Source organism: Triturus cristatus, chromosome 3_1 (assembly GCF_964204655.1).
Source record: "Triturus cristatus chromosome 3_1, aTriCri1.1, whole genome shotgun sequence".
Taxonomy (NCBI): Eukaryota; Metazoa; Chordata; class Amphibia; order Caudata; family Salamandridae; genus Triturus; species Triturus cristatus.
Window position 1 is genome coordinate 197,103,125 of NC_140583.1, and position 23,363 is coordinate 197,126,487.

The window sequence follows — 23,363 nt, forward strand, 5'->3', positions numbered from 1 at the left end:
ACATATTTTCTAAATGTGTAGTCATTCCTGGTAGCTTCGTTAAATATATTGCAGCTCGTCGAATACGTAGTGATGACAGCAGCATTTCGTCCCGTTTACCGGGCACAGGATCATATCTACAATCTACTAGAAGTTCCTTGAGCATGTCGGGAGTTGCTAGTTTGGGCGTACGTTGGAGGGCTAAATCTCTAAGAGTCTGTTTATTTCGCGGCGGAGTGGCAAACATGTCTGTCGTACCTCCTGTAGCACCGTCTGAGGTGCTAGGCACGAAAGGATTCGTTGGGTGTAGGATAGAGATTGTAGACGCGGGAAAAACTGTAGAAACGGACGGGTCTGTTGAAACTTGTGTAGGAGTTTGTAATTGCGGGGATACAGACGGATGCTCTTGGTGTTGAACACCATCGGCAAGCGGTGTGTGTGGTATGGCATTAGCATATTCGGGAGCTGCGTCATCTAAATAGGAGGAAAGAAAAACGTCTTTTGCTGTTTTGGGATGTGATTTGGGATGTACTTTTATCGGAAACAATGGAGGTGGCAAGTCTTTTGGTATTTCCTGAGTAGCCTTAGGTAACCCTTCGGCCAGAAGTGGATACATACCATTCATAAGGGCGTTTCTTTGTCTATCTACTTGTTCTGATTTTACTCGGGTACCTTCCTCAAGTAATAGATTTTCTCGAGTTTTATTTGAATTCTCTCTACCTTTCTCTTCCTGTCTGTGTGCTTTTTCTGTACGTCTGTATGATTCTTTACGCCATAATTCAATAGCATCTTTCTGTGACTGTCTAGCTTTCTTTTTCCATAATTCTTCTTCTACTCTCATGATGCAATCTGCATCCCAGGTCCCCGCTGCGGGCCATCTCTGACTCTCTGGTAATTCTTTGGTGTAGTCCACCCATAAATCAAGAAATAATACGGCATCTAGGCCATGCTTATGATACATGAAGTATCCTGGAGTATCCCTAGGTGGAATGGGAACAGCTTCTTCGAGTACACCTTTTCTAGTTTTGATCTGTCTTAGTTTCGAAAAGAGCGGCATTTTTAGATCTTGTTTCTAGAACACACTTTATACAAGAAAACACAATAATGAACAGTCATTCACACCACAATATATAGAACGTATTTAAAACATTTAACGCTTAACAGTTTTAACGAACAATGATAACTAATAGAAAACTAGTTATTGACATTATACTGACACTAGATAATACTTATTTATATGCGAGACATACTATATTACTATATATACTGCTAAACAGTACAGATACACTGCTAAAACAGTGCAGACCGGATTCGTGTACCCAAACCCGTCTTGACCGGCACAGACTATGTGCACGTAAAATGCCTCCCCGGTAATGGTACTCACCGGGTAGCTCGGAACGGAAGGCCTCGGAACGGAACTGAAACTGGACCGGACTGGACTCGACTCGACTGGACTCGGAACTTCGGAACCTGGCGGGACTCTGTGTACCTCGGATCTTGCTCTCTCAGCTAGGCTCTGGTCGGGATACTTCGCACTTCTCACCGCCTCGTCTGGGTGTTGATCGCAGCCTCAGTCGTCCCCGCTTGGCCGGAGGGAGATACAGGAAATCCTGCGGGTACGCGTTTTTGTCCGTTCAGCTGTGGCAGGAGACCGGGCCTGCAACGCACCGCCGGCGCGTGAGATGAGAAAGTGTCCCCATTCGGGCGCCAATTTATGTGGTAAATATTTCGTTACCGGTACTATTTTTTAAGCGGTAAAATCTATCAAGAATAACTCAGTAAATATAAGAGGCAGAATCCGTGGTATTGGAGGGTTTAAAAGGCTTTATTCCTATACAAAGGAAGACAATTCGAATTGTGGGCCTTCTGTTCCATCACCACGAAAGTTCAGGAAGGAAGGGCGCCTATATTATTGACAGTTAAGCAGTTTTATAGAAAATACATTACAGTGAAACAGATGCAAGAGGCGTAACAGCTGATAAAAGGTGCATACGTAGCTAATAGAGGGCGTAATTAAAGAAACGTCATTAAACATGATATCACAGGTGGGTGGATCCAAAAAAGAATCCTGCAATGTCAGCAGAAATATGTGGCAGAGATGCGCGCGCAGCTGCATGACGTGTGATTGACGTGCAACTGGAGGGTGAAGGAGACTTGACATTTAGCTCTACATGTGGAGACAGAAGTCTGGGGTTATGTCAACCTAATTCTAAATCATATCTAATATCCTATGTTTAAAGAACTGTGTTATCCAAAAGGGAAGGTCTCTTATGATAGAATCTTATTCTATACTGACTATACTGACTGTTAGTGCGTGTACAAGCGTCTAAGTGTCTACACTAGATGCGAGGGGGTAGGAATATTCCATGGTAACGGGGCTATGAATTACTTGCATGAGGACAGCGAGGCCTGGCCCCTTTGCACGGTAGCTGGAGGAATGTTTACCTAAACTGCTAGACAGGAATGCATCGGATGAGGAGCAAAGGAGATAATCTCGAAGGTGAAATACAGTTTTTGGCAGGCGACAGGCTGGATCAGGCACCGTTAGCCGCGCAAGGAGTAAGACAAAGTTCATGGTCACAGATGCAGGCTCGGGCTGGAGCTTTCAGAGGCAGAAGACAGGAAAAGGCTTGATGACAGAATTCGGGCCTACTTGCCTGAATCTGTGAAATGTGGAAAGTGAACCACATAAAGTCGGTGGCCTTTCATACTTAGGAATGGAATATCTGACCCATTCATGGCGAATCTGAAAGAGGACATGTTGACGGTGGACGCACATATATTTACGTCTTCAAAACTGGAGCAGGAGGGAACATACATGTACTTATAGCATGCACATGGAGCCGTTGGGGTCTACGATAGGGGACATAACTGATCACAAAATTCATATTTCCTCAATATGGTGGATGAACCTAGAAAAAAGGTATGTAACAAATAAATAAGATAGGAAAAATAAAATTAAAAATTAACTATAATTAATTGCTGGTGTGCTAGGGGACTATGAGAAACCCATTAAGAGGCAAGGGGGTGCAGGTGAAAAGTGCAAAAATCATGCTTAGCCCTCTCCTATTAATTTCTCTTTAAAAACTGCAAAAAAGAGTAGCTGCGCAAAATGACCGCTGACCAAAAGTTATGGTATGTTATTATAAAGGGCTTGGTTACTCCAGTTGGAGTGTGCCGCGCTAGGGTTTCATACACCCTAAAGGACTGGGACTAAATAACTCTAGTCTATGCTTGCCTGAAAAGCCACCTCTTTAACTTTTTATGAAAGGCTAGTTAGGACACTTCCAGTCTTAGATCAAGAGGAAGAGTGTTCTACAGTTTGGAGACCAGGAAACTGATGGATCAACCTCCCAAGCTTGCCTTTTTTACTTTTGGAACTATCTTTAGCAGCACAACATAAGATCTGAGATTTTTGCTAGGAAGGTAGGTCTTAATCAGAGAATGTAAATAGCAGGGGCCTGTTTCCTTCAAGTTTTTCTGACAAAGCATAGAGCTTTAATAGCCACTCTCTTCCTTATCGGGAGCCAATGAAGCTTAAGAAGAGCTGGGCCAATAGAAGAATATCTGTGAATATTCAATAACAGATATGCAGCAGCATCCCGCACCCTTTGAAGTTTTCTTAGTCTGCCTTTGCTGGCGCCTAAATAAAGTACATTGCAGTAGTCTAGTCTTGAAGTAATCTAGGCCTTAACTACAGTTTTCCTAGCAGCTTCTGGGAGGAGACCTAAGATGTTCTGAAGCATTTTTAAGATGCAAAAACAGGTACCAGCAAGACAGGTTGTCTGATTATCAAAAGTGAGATTGATGTCAAACCATATACCGAGATCGTTGACTTTCTGTTTACGATTCGAAATAGGTCCCAATACATCAGGCACCCATGTAGTGGCCCCGATAGAGGACTGTTTCCCCAACACCAGCACCTCGGTTTTCTCAACCTTCGGCTTGAGGCAGCTATGATCCCTCCAGTCATCCAGGCATGACCAAGCAAGATTTTGATACATGCAGCTGAAAATGCCTCATACTGAGTTCGAGTAATAAACAGTTAAGTGTCATCGGCGTGTGGCATGATTTTAAAGCCAAAATGCTCTTACACATGAGCTGGGGGCACATATAGAGATTGAACAGCATTGGGCTCAATGCTGAGCCCTGTGACACCCTTGCTGCAGCGGATAAACCTTGGAGGAGAAGGGCTGCTGAACTACCTGGAAGGTATGGTACTTAAGGAAGGAATACAGCCATCTCAGAGCTGTACGACCAACATTGTATGACCACAGCCATTCAAGCAGAAGGCTGTGGGGCACTTAGGTCAAGCATTATCAGAGCTAATGTGTTGCCTTCTTCTGCAATGAGTTTGAGAGACTCAGAGGCTAACAGCAATGCAGATTCTGTGCTATGCTGAGGACGGAATCCAAATTGAGTCTCATGCAAGAGATCTTTGGACTCCCTTTCAGCTTGTCAACTGATGATTTATATATTTTTCCGCTACTTCAGAAAAGTGAGGGAGCAGAGAAATAGGTCTGAAATGTTCTGGTTTGACTGAATCTAGCTTTTCAGGAGAGGGACAATTGTGGCATGTTTCTACTTCAGAGTAATCTGACCTCTCTTAAAGGGCAGGTTAAGCAGATCACAAATTCCCAGAAGAACTGCAAAAATCATGGGCAAGGAGGGATCAGTCGGTGTACCTGATTTTACTTTAGGTATCACAGTCTGCAATTCGGTCAGAGACAGTGTCTTAAATCTGGTGAATCCCTACCCAGAATCATAGTGAGTGTACCAAGAGTCCAGACAGTCAGCTTCTCTTATTTCCTGTGGGAAAGTAGCCACTTTATCAGAGAAGAATTGGGTGATCTGATTACAGTTGTCCACTGAATGGACAATGTGAGCTGAGACACACACAAAGGAGGATAGAGATTTTATGATAGAGAAGACCTTGCGCAAGGAGTTTTGTGCCTGCTCAATTTTCAGACCATGGAACTACCTCCATGAGATTCTGAACCATTTGGTATAGTCCTTCAAAGCCTTATGGCAATTGACTCTATTTATAGCACTATAGTTCCTACTCCACTGATGCTCTAGCCATTTTTAAGGTCTTTTGAAGTGCCAGCAGTTCACCATTGAACCACTCAGCCAAGGTTTGGAGCGAACAACAGTGCAAGTAGTCATTGGTACGATACAGTCCAATGCCTCGCTGATCCATTTTTTAAGTTGAGCATTAGCTGTATTAGCACAATCACTGAGAATAGGGCAGTAGCAGTAATGTAACCTCGGCTCACTTCCACGTTTCATTCTGCCCAGAGATGGCAGAGGAGAGTGCATCATAATCAAGAAAGGAAAGACAAAACGGTCCCGCCATACCACAGGTAGAGGGGAGCCCACACTCACACTAGTGGAATTAGCAAATATCTTATCCAATTTATGTTCAAGCCTATGTGTAAGGGCATGTACCAATTGGGCAAATTGGAGAGCATCTAGGTAGTCGATGAGTGATGCAGCTATGCAGCACATGGTGTCCTCAAAATGCAGCTTGAGGTCACCCAAAATATAAAATTTCAATAGCAAAGAGCAAAAGAGGGTGCAATATCTGCTAAGGCAGTTATGAACTACAAGGTCAAAATAGGCGGGTGATAAATCAAAAGGCCCACCAAGGGACAGTTGCCAGAGACAGAGTAAATAAGGCAGCCTCACTTCCCACAATCTTATCTTCTGCAAAGGTGCAGGGAAGAAATTGTTTGAAGATTGGTGAAATCCCTCCTCCCCTTTGGACTGTCTATCCAGCCTCACAAAAGCATAACCCTGTGGAATTGCAGACAGAATATCAGGGGTCGAGTCAGCCGTTAGTCATGTTTCAGAGAGAAAAAGCACATCTGCCTGATTATCTATGAGAAAATGGAATATTTCAGCCCGATGCTTCAGGAGGGATCCGCAATTTAGAGCAAAGCATTGAGATGTATGGGAGGTGTACCTGTTCTTAACTCGCTTGGGTGCACCTATTATTGGTTTTGTGACACTGAAACCACACTTACCACATAATTAAGGCTCCCGGTTTTATGGTATTTATTTTTTTAACATTTGCTTGTATATATTCATATTTATTTTTTTGTCATCTCATTGGTGTTTATCCATATTTCTTTTGTGTTTTGAGAATAAATACAGCTTTAAATGGCATATTTCCACGTGTATTTAACTCTTGAACATGCACTCATTCAAGGATGCCTGTCATGTTTTAGCAAATTAAGCAGCTATGTATAATACAAGACTACTCTTACTAGTGTTATAATACAAATATATGCTAGTATATGCCTGTATTTGATGACATTTCATCCAGTTTTTTTAAATCTCCCTGCTATCTATCTGCTCAGCCGTTGTCTGGAATTCATGAAAGATAATATGGAGTGTCTCTCAAAAGAAGCACCATATTCAGTATTTTTCCGCTTTAAAAAAACTGTTTTCTGTCTGTATTTATCCGTAAAAATCTGTAAAAATTGAAAAACTGAAACCTTACACATAATGTGACGCCCTTTGAGATATCTATCATAAGTAGACAGCCTCTCCCCTCAGTAGGAGCAAGTGACAGGATCTCCTTAGCGGAGTAGAACTTGGAGTCTAGTGTTAAATGGGCAGGGGCCCAAGCCCCTGGCACCGTGCAGGAACGAACAGGTGTAGACGGGCTTCCCCTAGGCGTGCCAGTAGTGCATGGTTAAACAGCCCACCTGTAAAACTGCATGACTAAGTAGAATAGGAGGCCAAGATCAAGGAAGCCCAACAAATAACCACCCTCCCTACTACCCTACCTGGAAAGGAACAGTGAAACAAGGTACACGGATACAAGGTGAAATCCTGGTCACCAGTTGTGTTACAGAAAGACACATTATTTTTTGTCAGGCACAGGGAGATAAAGTGATTTGCTTAGAATCATAGGATGTAGAACGTCACATAGTCGAACAACAACAATCAGCAAGAAGGCATGACCACAACAAAGAACACATGCAGGCCTATGGCAAAAGTACACTTGCTGGCTATACAAAATGGCCATTGGCCACATGGTCAAACAACAACAAACAGCAGGAAGGCATGGCCAAAACAAAGAACATATGCAAATATATGGCAAAATGACACTGGCTGGCTGCGCAAAAGGGCTGCCAGTAACATGGTCAACCAACAATAACCAGTAAGGAGGCATGGCCACAGCAAAGACCACATGCAGGCCCATGGCAATAGTATATTGCCTGACTACACAAATTTGCCACTGTCCACATAGTCAAACAACAAGCAAGTAGGAATGGAAAACAAAGAACACATGCAGGCCTATGGACACAGACTATACAAAATGGCACCTGGCCACATAGCATGGGGAACAAAGACAAATGGTGGCCCAAGGAAAGCATGCTCACACACACACTGGCCACACAGAGGAGGCATGGTAAGGCAGGAGAAAACAGTGTTTATTCAGTAATGCCAAAAACAAAAAATTAACTGAGCTGTAAAGTTTTACAGCAACACACGTTCTCCACAGAAAAAAAAGTAAAATACCCACCCCAAAAAACAATGTTTTAATTTAACCAAGTGCCATCCCTGGACTAAATGACGTTTCAATTCAACAGAAACACTGGTTTTGTGTCTACTGGCTGAGTAGCCTATTGGCAGACCGGTCCACATAGTAACATCCATGAATATTGTAAATGTATTAAAACATGGAGAAAATGTATTGAACTGTGCAACATGTGTCCTTTACAAGAGAGGAAAAATTAAATACACAACAATAACAAGGCCCCTACTAAAGCTGCAGGCTAGCCACCACAATACATTTAAGTAATTGAAGTAATTGAAGAAAAGTGCTAAACAATCCTGGTGCATGTCAGCTATCAGACCAATCAGCCTTAGACAACTGTTTTCGAACTTACTTGTGATATCACAAAAACAAAGTCCTTAAATCCAATTTTATGTATGCAGCAGACAATGAGAGAAATTGTCAGAACCTCACGCCCTTCTACAAGAATTCAGAGATCAGTGAATGTAATTTCCCAATGGCCCTATGTAAAGGGTATTATAAGGATCTGGAAGAGGCATGGGAGGTTTTCCAAGATGGCTGCCAAGTAAGGGTGGGCGGAATTTGCGAAAGTCAAATTATCGCGAAATTGCGCGAAATCTCCGCGAGCATGCGAAACGTTTGCGAAGATGCGGAGATTGCTTTTCCCGCCCGTTCGCCATGTGTTTTTGCATGCTCGCGGGGAAATATATCTCCAACTTGCCCATGCGGTCGCTAATGGGCACGGCCATCTTGCTCGCGATGCTTATTTCTGGTTCGCGATCGCAATTACGTGTTCGCGATCGCAAACTCTTGCGGGATAGCGCGACCGGCTACCAACAATCCAACATCTTGTGGCATGCGCGAACGGATAGGAAAACTCGTTGGCGAACGCAAGGACCCGGTAAGTCGTGACCGCGCGCACGAGAATGCATTTTTAAAGCGCGAACAAGAAAATACTTCCGTTTCGTTGCAGGTTGAGAAAGTTTTGACATTTTCGCGCTCTCCGCGGAACGTGAAAATGTCGAAATATCGCAAATTCCGGGAGCGGAACGAAATTTACCGCCCAGGCCTACTGCCAAGTGAGCCATCGTATGAGTAGCATTCTAGTCTTGTAAAATACATGAAGGCAGTTTAGAATGTTAGGAGCTCCTATATAACAAACAGTGCACTTCACCTGAAGATTTGAGGGAATAGGATGTGTTTCAGAGTTCGGCGCGAACTAGTTAGTCATGGTAGCTTTGTCGCTGTCTTCGATGTTTTAGTGACTCGTTGCGTCTAGGAGGTCTGTTCCAGGGAGATTATCGTCTCCGTTCTAAGTTCACACTAAGGCGTTTCAGACTGTTGTACCTTAGTACGCTTGATATAGGAAGTCTTGGCTCTTCATGTAATGTAGTGTTTTGAGGATGAACATGTCTAGAGAGGAAAATAAGTGCCAGCGCAAGCTCTGAGTTTTCTTTGAGGAAAAGTATTTCCTGCACATGTAGTGTTTTGAGATTGCGCATGTCTAGAGAGAAAAGCGAGCCCCAGCACAAGCTCTGAGTTTTCTCCGAGGAAGAACACTGCCAGCGCATGTTAGTGATTTAAGGTTGCGCATGCCTAATAGATGAAACGAACGTCAGCTCTAGTTATTAGTTTTCTCTGAGGAAAAGTTCTGTCAGCGCATGTGTAACAGGGAGCATTTAGTATAGTGTAAGTTTAGGCTGCGAATTTTAAAGAAGAATTTATCTTATTACGGAAGGTTTTTTAGGTCTCGCCTATGCAGCGCACATAGGCAAAAAGACCTTTAGCTATTGCTTTGGCTTTTCAGCCAAAAACGTGCAAGCGTTCCATTGCCTTCAATGGCAACGTGTGCACGTGTAGAGATTCACTTGCGGGAGCGAGCGCCGACATATGGCAGCAATTATCGCTCTCGCAAGGGAATCGCGCAGCCCCCCTCCTCCCCCCTGCTGCCGCGTGAGGCAAGAAAGGCGCCTCCCCCTGCTGCCAGCAGCCTGCCGCGCTTATGCTTGTTTACTTTGGCGTTCTCCGCCTGAAAGATGCGGCTCTCGGGGCAAGTTTGCAAGGTTTCGGTGCTTATGCTTGTTTCTCTTTGTGTAAGTACTCCGAAAGAGGGCTTGTTTTCCAACAGTTTTTCACTTCCCCACTAAGTGCTGCGAGTTGCGCTCTCCCTCTTGCACGTGTGCTTCTCCCTTGCTCACTCCTGTTGCACTCTCACCAGTTTACTTTTCCTCCCCCCATTCCAAGTTGCTTTCTCTCCGTTAGTATTCTTCCCTCCCCACATCCTTGTGTTGCTTCCCCCACCACCTGTGGGCCCCCATTTTGCTTGCCCCACCCTCTATGTTGCTTTTGCAGCCCTTCTCCCCGTACTCTGGTATTCCGCCTCCCCACACCAAGATTTTGTCTCTCTCCTGTGTATCCTCCTTTGCACCTAGCTTTCAGAGTGAAAACATTTGCATCCGCTTTGCCGGGCAGCAAATGACCTGCACAATTTTTGGATCATGTTCACAAAGGAAAAAATGCTACAACTCCGCTTCCAAGGGGGTGCAGTGGCACCAAGAGCCCTTGGACATATAATCACGCCTCGAGTGTCACAATGGAGGTGGTCAGGCCCTCGGCTTTCTTTAACCAAAGTGCACGGCTCCCTCCTCTGTCGCGTAACACCAGCTGAGCTCCTGCCCTCCCACAGATGCTGCAGAGTGAGTCCCGCAGAGGAGCAAAGTGGATGCTCCTCCTTTCTGCTCCAAACGTTTTAGACTGGACTTCAAGGACTTGTCAGTTTTACTTCACCATCAATTTTAAAGTCTCACCTATGAAACAGCTGTAGCTGTTTGTAGGCAGAAGCCTTTTGTGGACCACAGTGCTTTAAGTGGATCTCTATGAGAGGTGTAGCCTAAGTGATTAGGGATGTTGCATTAAACATCCCTGTGCGTTACACAGCATGGCTAAAACAAGCCAGACCTATTGGCTTTGTGAGTACTTGTTTGCAGTTTGCTATAAATGAGTGACCACAATGAAGGTGCTATAAATAATCAGAATTGGTGATTACAATCCATCACTATGTACACACAGGACAGAGGCCAAGGAAGGAATGAGCCTGTAATCTGAGCACCGATACAGCCCACTGACTCACACAGCCTTCCGCCTCAGCCACAGAGCTCTCAATCATGCCCCAGTATGAACACACTTAAGCCTTCCCTCACCTCACAAAGGTGGCTAGTGTGCAATCTTTCCACTCCCTGGGAGGATGTGTTTTCTTTGACGGGCGCGTTATCGGAAAGGTGTGTTGCTCTTGAAGGACACGGTCCTTCTCTCTGGTTCTGGGGGAGAGCAGGTTTCAATGCCAAACCTGTAAATGGACTACATTTCAATCAATGTGGCCTTTTACTTTGTTTAGGGGTGTGATGTAATTGTAGTGGTGCTTTTGTCTAGTAAATTTGCACATTGTACATCATCCCGTGTGTGCAGAAATGAAGTTGTGATAAGTATTTAAATATTTTTGTTAATGAATCAATTTTTAACATAGATGACATGTTACATTATTAAACATATCGGAAGAGCAACACTGTAGAACACAACTTGTTTGTCTATATATCATTTGATTTTTTACAAAATATAATAAAAGTTACTGTGATGTACTGTGCTAGAAAACAAATGAGTGACTGCTTGTGAGTAACTACCACTGGGGACCCTCTCTTGTAGCAACCATTAGTTTCTTCATATATTCCCTTATTGACAGCTGCCTCTGCCGGTTTATCGTGCCTCGAATCTCTCAAAAGCAGTTGGAAGACAGCATGTTGGCGCTGCATAAAATAGTCAATTAACTGCCATTCCCTGGAAATACAAAACCTTATTCTGCAAGGCTCAGTCAGTTTAAAGAACAACTGAGTTAAGACTAAACAATGAACCTTCTACTGAATCCATCCATGTCATGTACGGCGACAAATAATAGATTCACTGCACTCCGGCCTATCACTAGCCGAGTCACCAAGAAAATCCACAAACGAACCAACTCCGAGTGTTGCTGGGATGGACTAAGGGTAGTTACAGGCTCTACAAGAATCAGTTACACTAACACCCATTGAGCACAAGAACACATATTCCGCAATCTTACTTTGGGATGTTTGAAATCTTTGTTAGAATCACCGTCATGTTGTAAATATTCTACTACACAATTTCCTCACGCACACACACACACACAGGACAGACAGCATGCGCAGCAGCACATGCTTCCCTCACATAAAAGGACAGCTGATGCACTGAACTTTTCCTCACACACAGGACAACTTGTGCAGCAGCACATGCTTACGTCACACACAGTATGTGCAGCAGCATAGCTTCCCTCACATACAAAGGACAGCTGCCGCACTGAACTTTTCCTCACACACAGGACACAGCATGTGCAGCAGCGCATGCTTACATCACACACAGAATGTGCAGCAACACATGCTTACATCATACAAAGGAAAGCTGCAGCACTGACAGCTCCACTGAACGTTTCCTCAAACACAAAGGACACTGCGTGTGCAGTAGCAAATGCTTCCGTCACATCCAGTGGACAGCTTCAGCACTGGTAGCAGCATTGAACGTTTCCTCACACACAGGACACAGCATGTGTGGCAGCACATGCTTACTTCCCACACAGTATGTGCAGCAGCACATGCTTCCCTCAAATACAAAGGACAGCTGCAGCATTGAACGTTTACTCAAACACACAGAACAGACTAAGCATGTGCAGCAGCACATACCTCACTCACATACAAAGGACAGCTGCAGCACCAAATGTTTTATCACACACAGAAAATATACAGTATCTGCTGCAGCATGTGCCTCTGTCACCTACAAAGGACAGCTGCTGCACTGGCAGTAGCGCTGAACGTTTCCTCCCGCACACAGACCAGACACAGCATGTGCAGCAGCACATGCTCACGTCACATACAAAGGGCAGCTGCAGCACTGAACGGTTCTTCAGACACAGAAGAGACACAGAATGCGCAGCAGCACATGCTTCCATCACATACAAAGGACAGATGCAGCACTGAAAGGTTCCTCACACACACACAGGACACAGCATGTGCAGAAGCACAAGCTTACATCACACACAAGAATGTGCAGTAGCACATGCTTCCGTCAAATACAATGGACAGCTTCAGCACTGGCAGCAACACTGAACGTTTCCTCACAGACACAGAACAGATGCTGCGTGTGCAGCAGCAGCACACTCTTTCGTCACACAGAACATCTGAAGCAGGGCAGCAGCACCGACCGTTTCTTCACACACATGGAATAGAATCAGCTTGTGAAGCAGCAGGAGAAGCTTCCGTCACAGACACAGCAGATAAAGCATGCACCGGCACTGCAAGCTCCTAGGGATACACAGAACTGTTACAACAAGCTTCTATTGTCCTCGACCATCTTTAAGTTTCCAACTGTAATGCCTCAATGCAGATAAACATAGGGGCTGATTCACAGAACTAATTTAAGACAAAATCTTAAACTTACTACTTTTGGTATTCACAGAAGTTAGGATTTTGTCTTAAGTTTGTCTTAAGACAAACTTAAGACAGACTTAAGACAGACTTAAGACAAACTTAAGACATACTTAAGACAGACTTAAGACAGACTTAAGACAAAATCCTAACTTAAGTCTGTCTTAAGTCTGTCTTAAGTCTGTCTTAAGTTTATCTTAAGGCATATTTAAGACAAAATCCTAACTTCTGTGAATACCAAAAGTAGTAAGTTTAGGATTTTGTCTTAAGTTAGTTCTGTGAATCGGGCCCAAAGTGACTAGGCCGTAGGAAAAGGAAAAGAGTGCAGAGGCTGGGATGGTGGAGATAATCAAACTATCACAAAAGGAAGGTTCTATGGAGTGCAGCTGTTGAGGCGATGAAACCAGAAGGCAGACTATATTACACATCATTTAAAGTGAAAAACTGAATACTCTATTTCTAAAAGGCTCACCTCTTTAAAAAAAGTGTCTAGAACTTGACTCGTCACCTGGCCTACTTTCCCTGAATTCGTTGGACACCTCTGCCATTTTGGATCCCAATCTGAAGGTCACTTTACTGTACAGCAACCAATATCACTGGAGACACATTGGGGCTGAGTCACAAACACATTTACGAGTACAGGTAGTACTACAGAAGAACATTTTGACGCGCTCTTACATGAATTAGTGAATCGTCCCCAAAAGTCCAACTTCATATCAGTAAACATGAAAAAAGGGTACAGTCCTTTCTTTTTTAAGTAAATGAGTAAGACTATTACTTGAATATTCACATTTAAGATGTTTTGTGGCCAATCCCAAAGGCATGGAAGAGTATTTAAAAGAATATTATAGGAGTACCAAGTCTACCCACACCAAAATGCCCTTGATAATAGTTTTGCATCCAGCTCTGGAGGCCACCTCTAACATGCTTTGTCCAGTTTCAGAATGATCATTAGAGGGCCTACTTGGAGTATTGCGTCAATTGGCTGCAGGCAGGTGAATGGATACGTGGTGTACGACCGGATGGTCAATTGTGAATAAATGGTGCATCGATGGTGATGTTACAATGGATGATGAAGAAATTATGAATGGCTGATGGATGAGTTAATGGTGGGTGTATGGTGAACAGTGAAATAATGGATGGACGGAAGATGAAGGGATCTTTAATGGGTGGGAAAAGAACAATTTAGACTGAGGCAGCTCCAGGCCAAAGATAACACTGAGGCGCAGGAGAATGACAGTAACGTGAAAGGGGGCAACAGGGACAAGAGCAGCAAAGGACCATGCAGCTTTATTCCAACAAGCATTGGCATAGCCAATAGGTCTTGCTTTTGGGACTTTATAAGTATTTAGTTATGCAGGACAATATCCTTGGTGCAACAACATCAACTGTTGCATGGCTAAACACTTATAAGGTCCCAAAGGCGAGACCTATTGGCTATGCCAATGCTCGTTCTTTGAGCCTCATCGTACAGAATTTAGTAGTTAGTAAACATGAGTCTTGAATCCTAAATGTAAATCTTTACCAAACTTGAATCCTGGGTAGATGTTCTCCTCACGTTTCCTAGAATCCAAAGGTGACATCATCCTATAAAAGAAAGATAGAGAGTAAGATAATTATCAAGTTACTTCTAGCCAGAAGAAAACAACTAAAAGAATTGTTTCATTCCACTTCACTCTGAAGCGATGTAACAGAAGAGAGGCATTTGTCACACCTCAGTTGGGTAGGTACATAGAAAAGTAAGAGCATAGTGTATGTTTGCATGTGTAACATTAAGTTAGAATCAGGGATTACAATGTGTAATTGAATTTTCAGTTCTAATGCAAGATTCAACATATTAAAGTATAAAGAGGGAAACAAGAACACAGAGCGAGAGAAGATTAGCAGAAAGGCTAGAGAGGAACCAGACGAAAGGAGTGGCTGTCTCTCCTTGTCCCCTACCCCTTTCCCCACCTTTGGGTTCTTTATTCACATTATGCATCTGATGTGACCGGGAAGTCGGAGAGGGGCATTGGGAATTACGTCATTCTGCCTCCCTGAAAATTTAGTACCACTCTGACAGTAATCCTTCCAGCTCCAAATCAAAGCAAAAGTGACTGGGAGGTGGACAAAACACGGTGCAGAGCCTGCTGGACAGGAACAGAAAGTTGGAGTCTCTGGGCACTTCCTCCTTGTTGGAAAGAAAAGTAAAATAAAAAAAGGCTCCTCACACTAAAAAACAACTTGTACTGTCCATTGGAGAAGAATATTAAGTCAAAAACGTGTTTTCGAGTAGATTTAGTTACTTTGGGGAGAAAATCTGCCTGACGATGCAGCTGCGGTCACTGGTGCTCTCTCCGGCTCACTGTAGCTTCATACAAAAAAGGTGCCGGATGTCACTGGTGTGGCCTAAAGTCACGCTAGCATCCAGCAAGTCTCACAAGTGCTTGCGGGCTGTCGGCAAGTCTCACTGGTGCTCGTGGTTGGCTGGCAAATCTCGCTGGTGCTTGCCAGCACTTTGCAAGACTCGTTGCCCTCAGTAGCATGTGCAAACACCTGTACAAGCGTGCCAACCAAAAAGAAATTCTGCTATGAGGCAGAATGCAAAGTTGATCAGGAACTTTACATTCTCAGCGGAACAAGAAGTTCCTGAATTTTGCAAATAAAATGAATGGAGCGGAATTTTATGCCCAGGCCTAGACACCACTTGGGGGTTCAAGACTCATCCAGGCAGGGTTCAGTTGTGGATTTAACTTGGTGGGTCCCTTTTCTGCCCCAGTTGCTGTGAGCAGGAGGCCAGCAAACTAGACCTTTAGAATCACTCTGGTAGTCCTAGTTGCAGGAGAGGATGCAGGGTTCAAAAATCACATAAAAGTACAAACGAGTATAAAAACATTGTAAGACATCTAGAAATATTCTACTCACAGGAGTATGTGGGCCGCAATCAATTGAATACATAACAAACTATCCACACCACTGTTCCATTTGAGCCATTTTCTCAATTTAAATGACTATTAAAATCAGATAAAAGCACTTAAAGAAACTAAAAGTTGCTTTATAAACTGGTCCTTGGATCTCAATTTAACAGCAAGGTATAGCTCTTCCATATCTTCCATTTTAATTTGCTGATACAGGAGAGTGTTTACATTCATTAAGTAAGATAAAAAAGTTCTTACAGCTCTTTCATAAAATTCCTAGGCTTTTTAGACCCAAGACAAAATAGCACCACTAAAAGAAGTTGGCATGAGGATTATGTCAGAAAAATGCAATCTCTTACATAAGTTTATCACATCATGAAAATAACAGATCACCAATTCCCTTTTTTGTGGCTGTCACACCAGATCCATATTACAGATGCACTTGGATTGCCATAGCCAGCCAGGCAGAAGATAATTTGCATCCATGAGGACTACCAGCCTGGAGCTGTTGGTTCTTAGGGTTCTAAGTGCATCCAAGTACTTCCTGGCATCCTAAGCAGTAGTAGCCATTTTATTCTCTGTTGGTTACATCCTGGGCAAAAAAAAATATTGTTTCTGGTAATCTTCTGCACACAGGACACTCATCACGGTTGTTTTTCCCTTTGGCCCATTTAACACAATAAGTTGTAATAGGAAAACTTTAATATCTGAATTGAAAGAACAATTTAGGAGCTGTAGGGAAGGGTAATCGCATCAATCGTCACCTAATATCTTGGCATAATTTTAAAATTAGTAAATTACAAGGTACTGGAACCTGTACAGCTCTGAACAGAATCCACATGTATCTGCTCCCAAAAGTATAACTTACTAGCCATTCTAGAGACAGCACCAAACTCCTCCAATGCCGTCCAGAACCTCTCCATTTCCAACTTTGTGATAATGGACCTAACGTGTATAGTCCATGGTTTGTCTTGAGTCCTAAGTATGGCCTCGAGATCCTTTAGGGTTTCGCTATAATCTCCTAGAGCAGGTGAGGTCCATATCCGATGGTAATAAAGCAGAGGCCTTAGCTCACCCTTCCCAGAATTGTCCTAAATGCTAAATCAACATATAACGGGATCAAAGGCATGTTCTTGCGGAGGGCAAAGAGAGACCTAATAAACCTATTTTCGTTAAAATATTACAGTTTAATGTCCCAGATCCCATCTCAGCAAAGCAGTCTTGCGGAGTGCACAGAGGGTCACAGCAGCAGGCAGTGCTTTGAGAGTACTTCCTCAGGTAAATAAAGTGAACCGAAAAGTGGGTCTGAGGGTCCTTTTTTTATACCTGGTGCTCTTCCTCTGAAAGGTGAGCGAAGCTTCTAGAAAGTCTCTTTGAAGTGCATGCAATATTCTCACTCCCCTACTGTGCCTCCAAGCTGGCTGCAATGGCAATGTGGAGGAGATCAATCCTTTGTGAGGTGGCAGAGCATAGTCTATTTAGTTGCAAGAGGGACTGTGCTCAGCTCCTCCCTTATCCTGCCAGCAGATAGCCCATTCATGCATATCTAACCCCTACATTGTGAGACTGACTGGGAGAAATTCACAAAGTCAGTCAGTTACACCCAGTAATGTGACCCAAGACAGGCTGCAGGCACAAAACGGCAGGAAAATGCCAATGTTCTAAAAGTGCCATTTCTAAAACTGTAATTAAACATGAAGCTTTACCATTAAAGAAGATTTTTCATTCCAGTTTCGTTGATACCAAACATGAGCTGGCTAACCTGGTCCCTATCCAACATTAGCACTTGTATTAAGCAAACTAAATGTTATCCAATGGACAGGCATGCCTCACAGTAGGGAAAGGGGATTTAGGCAGTTTTCACTAGCTGGACATGTAAAACTTAAACATACATGTCCAACCTTTTAACTACAATTTTCCTTGACCTATGGCCTACCTAGGGCCTACCTTAGGGGGTAACACATTTGCAATAAACAGGGAGTTTAAGGCTTGGCAAGACGTTTATATTGCCGGGTTGAACTGGTAGTTTAAAACTTCATTCAGCCTGGAATAGCAGGCCTGGGTGCTGCTTAAGTGGGTGGCACAATAAGTGATAGAGGCCCATCAGTTGTACCACTCTACAAGGGACTTATAAGTAAATTAAATATGCCAAATATGCCAATCCAGTGTAAGCCAATCAAACCATGTTTAGGGGAGTGCGCAGAGGGGAATGAGCACAGTCATTTAGCATGGATTAGCAGGGACCCTTTTTTGTTACCAGAGGCTTTCCATTTTTCTAAAAGGTAATCTTGTTTCCTCATTGTTCCAATAACAACCTACTTGCAGTTTGTGGTGGAAACAGATGTAAAACCCATGAGCCATTCTAGAAGTCTATGGACTTTTGATAAGTAAACAAAATGTAATAATAATTCAGCAAAGGGTCAATTGTGTAGATTTCTCAAAGTTTCCTCAAAATCGAATAGTAAAAATAAAATAAATAATGAAAATAAGTTGAAAAAGTAGCCATTGATGACAATGTTTTCATCTGTCATTTGTTGTCACAATGGCCCATTTACAAACATAATATATTGTTACGTCCAATAGACTCTTCAAGTAACCAGAATATATAGGGTGTGCAGGTTCTCCAAAAACACGCGATGCCCATAGCCAACACCTGACCTACAGCTTCTAAAGATTTTTCATTGGGTCTGACCATACAGCAAATCATATGGCAAAATATAATGAATGAAAAATGGGTATGAAAGAAACTTATGTAACATGCATAAGATACTGTGTTTAGGTACAGTGGTTATTTGTACACTTGTAAATGTGTGGTTACCCACACTATCATGTGATTTAGATGGACCTTGCAAAATTATTTTTCTTGCACACTGGCTTACATTTGAAATCAATGGGTAATAACAAATGTGCTACTATTCTGTGTTACCACATCTCCTGATAATGATGGTACCCACATATGTGGCTAGGCATAGCGGCCGCAACACAAATCAGTCCAAAAGGTGACCTGAAGACATCACATTTTAACCAGAAAAATTAACTACTTTTTTGCAATGTCAGTAGCTACGGATTTTGAGCCTGCGGCTCGTTCGCCATTAAGAGAAATCTACCAAACCCAGACATTTCTAAAGACTCGATATCCAGAGAAGTTCAGGGTTGCCTTAATTGTGTTGATCCCTCTATCTTTTCTTACCCACAATGCCCTTCAAACCTTAAACTTTGGCAAAAAACATAATTTTTTTTCCATTTTCATGAGAGAAATTACTGGAATCTTTGAGGATCCACAAATGTCCTACCACCCAGCATTCTCACACTTGTTTCAATAAAAAACAGTACCCCACTCATGTGGGTGGGCCTACTGCCCGAAACAGCAAAGGCAACAAAATGCAACATGAACAGATCACATATTTCCACTCAAAACTAACAATTTATGTGCAACGTGGGTAGCTGTGAATTTTGGGTTTTGGCCCAGCTATCATTCAGGGAAACCTAACAAACAAAGACATTTCTGATAACTAGGCACACAGGGAGTCAAGGTGTGTGTGCTTATAAAGACCCGACCTTTTCTTATCCACAATATCCTTTGAACCTCAAATTTATGTACAAAACAAGCATGCCTCAAAATGTCTACTAGTGACATTTAAATTACAGGCTTTGGGCACGCTTTGTACCATATGATAGGAACTTTGAGGTAAGTTAAATGTGCTCTTTTTAGAGTACAGACAATTTTTGACATGTTTTAGGGGTCAGAGCACATGGCCCAGCACATGGTTAGCAGAGTCCCTGTGCACAGAGTCACAAAAACAGCAGCATCAGTCCAAACAAAATGGGGTTGTCATGCACAAAGAAGTATTTTCCTACAGTTATTAATGACTTTACATACTTTTGGTCCTCATATATTAGCTCCTTTTACCATTTTTAAGACAGGATATTATTTTGTAGTGGTCTCCCCACTTTTTCCTGTTTGATTTTGCTGACTTTTGGACTGTGCATAATGACACTGTGTGAGGGGTTGGACCAGACATTCCTCTGTGGGTTGAAGTAACATCAACGCATTCAAAGAAAGTAGAAACAGGTAATTAAAAAAAAGGTTGGACAAAACAAAACTTTGTTAGTGAAAAGAATGAAAAACTCTGTTTCTCAAAGGAGGAAGAAGAACTACAATGGGGATGGGGGGCGTGTGCCAGAAATGCTGTGTGAGGAAGTAGGAGCAGACACCAGGAGAAGACAATGAGATACCAGAGGACGGCGGCAGGAGGGAGCCTACACTGTATCTGAGCCAAAGAGCAGGAGTATAACGCAACAGCAGAGAGGTCTCCTGAGGGTGGATCCCTAAGGAGAAGCCCTCAGCTAACCCAAGTGAGTAACTGGGTTCCAGGGTAGTGTGCTGGTATAACTGGAAGAAACCCTAGCTCTTCCCAACTAAAGGATAAAAATTGAGGGCCCGATTCACAAAGGTAAAATAAGATGAAAGTCTAACTTTACAACTATCGTTATTCACAAAGGGCATTTACTACTTGTAAACGCCCTTTATGAATACCAAAAGTCGAAAAGTTAGACTTTCGTCTCAGTTTACTTTTGTGAATCGTGCCAAGAGAGAGTAGCTAAAATGGAAACCCCTTGGTCGCAAAGAGGGTTTCTGCAAGTGAGAGCATTAAGGGCTAAGTTATTGTTGTCTTCGAAATGAGATCCAGGATGAAAAGAGTCCCCCTAGCTCTTTTATTTGAATAATACAGCCCACATCAGAAATAATAATTTGCCCCACTATTTCATCCTCCCATAATTATACAAAGGGGCCCAAACCCTTCAGAAAGAGACAATAAAATATCGGAGAATTAATACACTGAAAAGTCAGAGATACCAGCCAGACTTAGAAACGGTCTGAAAATCCAAGAATAAAATAATGTTGGTACAGAAAAGACGATAGGAAAACTTAAATACTGATAACCTTAGAGAAAGGAGAGTAAAGAATCACACATTAATGAAAGGTAGAAAGATAGTAAAGATATTTAAAGAATCTGGCCAGGAGTTATTGGTACCTGAAAACAGACAATAGGAAGAACAATAATGAGGAGATGCACACAGAACTAGGGACTCTACAGACCAGCCTACATCACAATTCCCAAAGAAAATACAATTGCTACAGTGAACCTATTTAACTTAATAAAATAAAACTTCAAAGGGAATCAAATTAAACCTATTTCCTGGGTTTTATTTTCCTTCCAACCAGGGAACTGGTAACGCACTACTAATCAGTGTGGTAGGACATGTGTTTTTCCCTAAACATTACTATGTAGTATAGTTTAACTTAAGTGGCTTAGTGAACCTTTTCAGTAATGCCATGGCAAAGAAAATGCCAAAGTGGTTTAGTATTCAAATTTCAATGGCAGGCTGTATTGTGTATTGACATTACCCATATTTATGACAAAAGTGTTTGGTCCAGAATGCACCTTTGGACACTGATTAGACTACAAATTAAATGCACTGTAGTGTAAGATTGCAACAAACATTGGTGGAGAGGGTACTCCATTGCCAAAGCAAAGTTCCGTCTGTGTCATTTAGAGTGTGCAAAGACACTGACAGTTTTTACTGTACATCGCCACCAGGTACACCTGACAGGAAAGGGCAGTGAATACTGATAAATAAACCCCACACCATGGGAGAAACTCTCCTGGTGGGGGGGAGGGTCATTTAAAAACAAATTCTTTTCAAAAACTGCTTTGGGATTTTGCTTTTCAAAATAAAATGAGAACTGACGATATGACCTCATGAACTGTGTGAAACTTCACCGAACGATCTTAACTGACCCATGGATGATGCCCAAATCTTTAAAAATGTATCTTTTAGACCTTACTTTTATCATAAAAGACGGTAGAATAGAGAGGGAAAAAGGCTGCTGCTGATTTGATTGCGTGTTTTCTTTTGCTGACGGAGATGACGGTGATGCTACGTGACGGCTGTGTTCCTGAATCTTTGAGAGACTGAATTGCTGCCCAACTTCTTGATGAACTAAAGACTTCCGAAAATCTAGGGGCACTGATCGATACTTGCACGTCTCTGGTCCTTGACCCGATCTTTGGGACTGTAGCGTGCTGCTGAGGACAAATTAGATGACTTAGAGGACGACCGATAGCCAGAATAGGTAAATATGGTATTATGTGATTTGCGTAATGAGTAATAAATTTACTAGATGGAACAAAAATTCTTGCATTATTTAGATAAACAGAAATATTGATTAACAAGAAAATGTGTTTGGTCGTTTATTGAAAGGAGGTAGATCAGGATCATTGAGTATGCTTTAGCTGGACTAAATCATCAATACCAAAACAACTAATTGATCCGTTGATCACGTGGGAGGAGTATCTTAATGTTTAGGTTTAAGATGTGCAGTAATAAGGGTATTAGTGTATAGAAATGTAAATAATTTTTCTCTCTATTGGTTATAAGGTATTCCTTTCATGTCAGCGCTTGGAACATTCATTTCTCCTGTAAGTGCAGACCAGTGAGAAGCATAGTGTGAATGTTGGTGTTATGGTCCCCACCAATGATTGTACGAGTGAATGTGTTAATGTGATGTTGGGTCTGTGACAAAGGGAGGATATTAGGTACATGGTTTTGTCCTGATTCCCGTTACCCAAGGTTTCTGCACTGCAACAACGTGCAACTAGTGGACCCACCCGCCAGCCCTTTCAAGTTCCACCACGGGCTGCAACAAGTCGCAGGCTTCTCATTCCCAAGTCAAAATAGATCGCTACAATGCCCCCACCATGGCAACCCAGGGACCTACAACAGACCCAAGGGACTGAGGGGAGTAGTAGACAGAGTCATGGAGGCTGAAGGCTGGGTATCGGTGCTGGAAGATACCATCAAAGAACTCAAATCCACAGTCTAACACCTCGGGATGACGTCTGCAGATTTGGAGGCCCACGCAGAAGATGCTGAGGTCTGAGCCAGTCTGTGCAACCTATGTGTCGTGGGAGTCCCCAAGGGTTTCGAAGGGCAGCCCCCAGAACACTTCCTGGAGACCTGGCTGACCTCCTGACTGCCCAACTCCTCACTGTCTACTTGTTTTTCAGTGGACAGGGCGCACCGCTCCCTGGCACAACAGCATCCAGATAGCTCCACCTCGGCTCTTAAAAGCCAAATTCTTTCATTACTGGGATCGGAACACAAAAGACCAGTAAGATAATGGGCCTTCATTTACAAAATACCCAAGTGATGATATTTCCAGACTGCATCGGGGCTGTACAGCAGCGGCGCATGACAAATTACACCGTTAAGCAACAGTTGTGACTTATGGGTTCCCGCTACATGCTGCTCTTCCCCGTGTCCCTCAAAGTACTCCACAACTCCAAATCCTGGTTCTTCAACCACCCGGAAGAAGTTCTCTTTTGGGCCACTGAACAGCATCCCTTAAAAAGCACCGTCCTGCCCCCATAGGGTTCCTCAGATATGGGAGGGAAAGCCACCAGC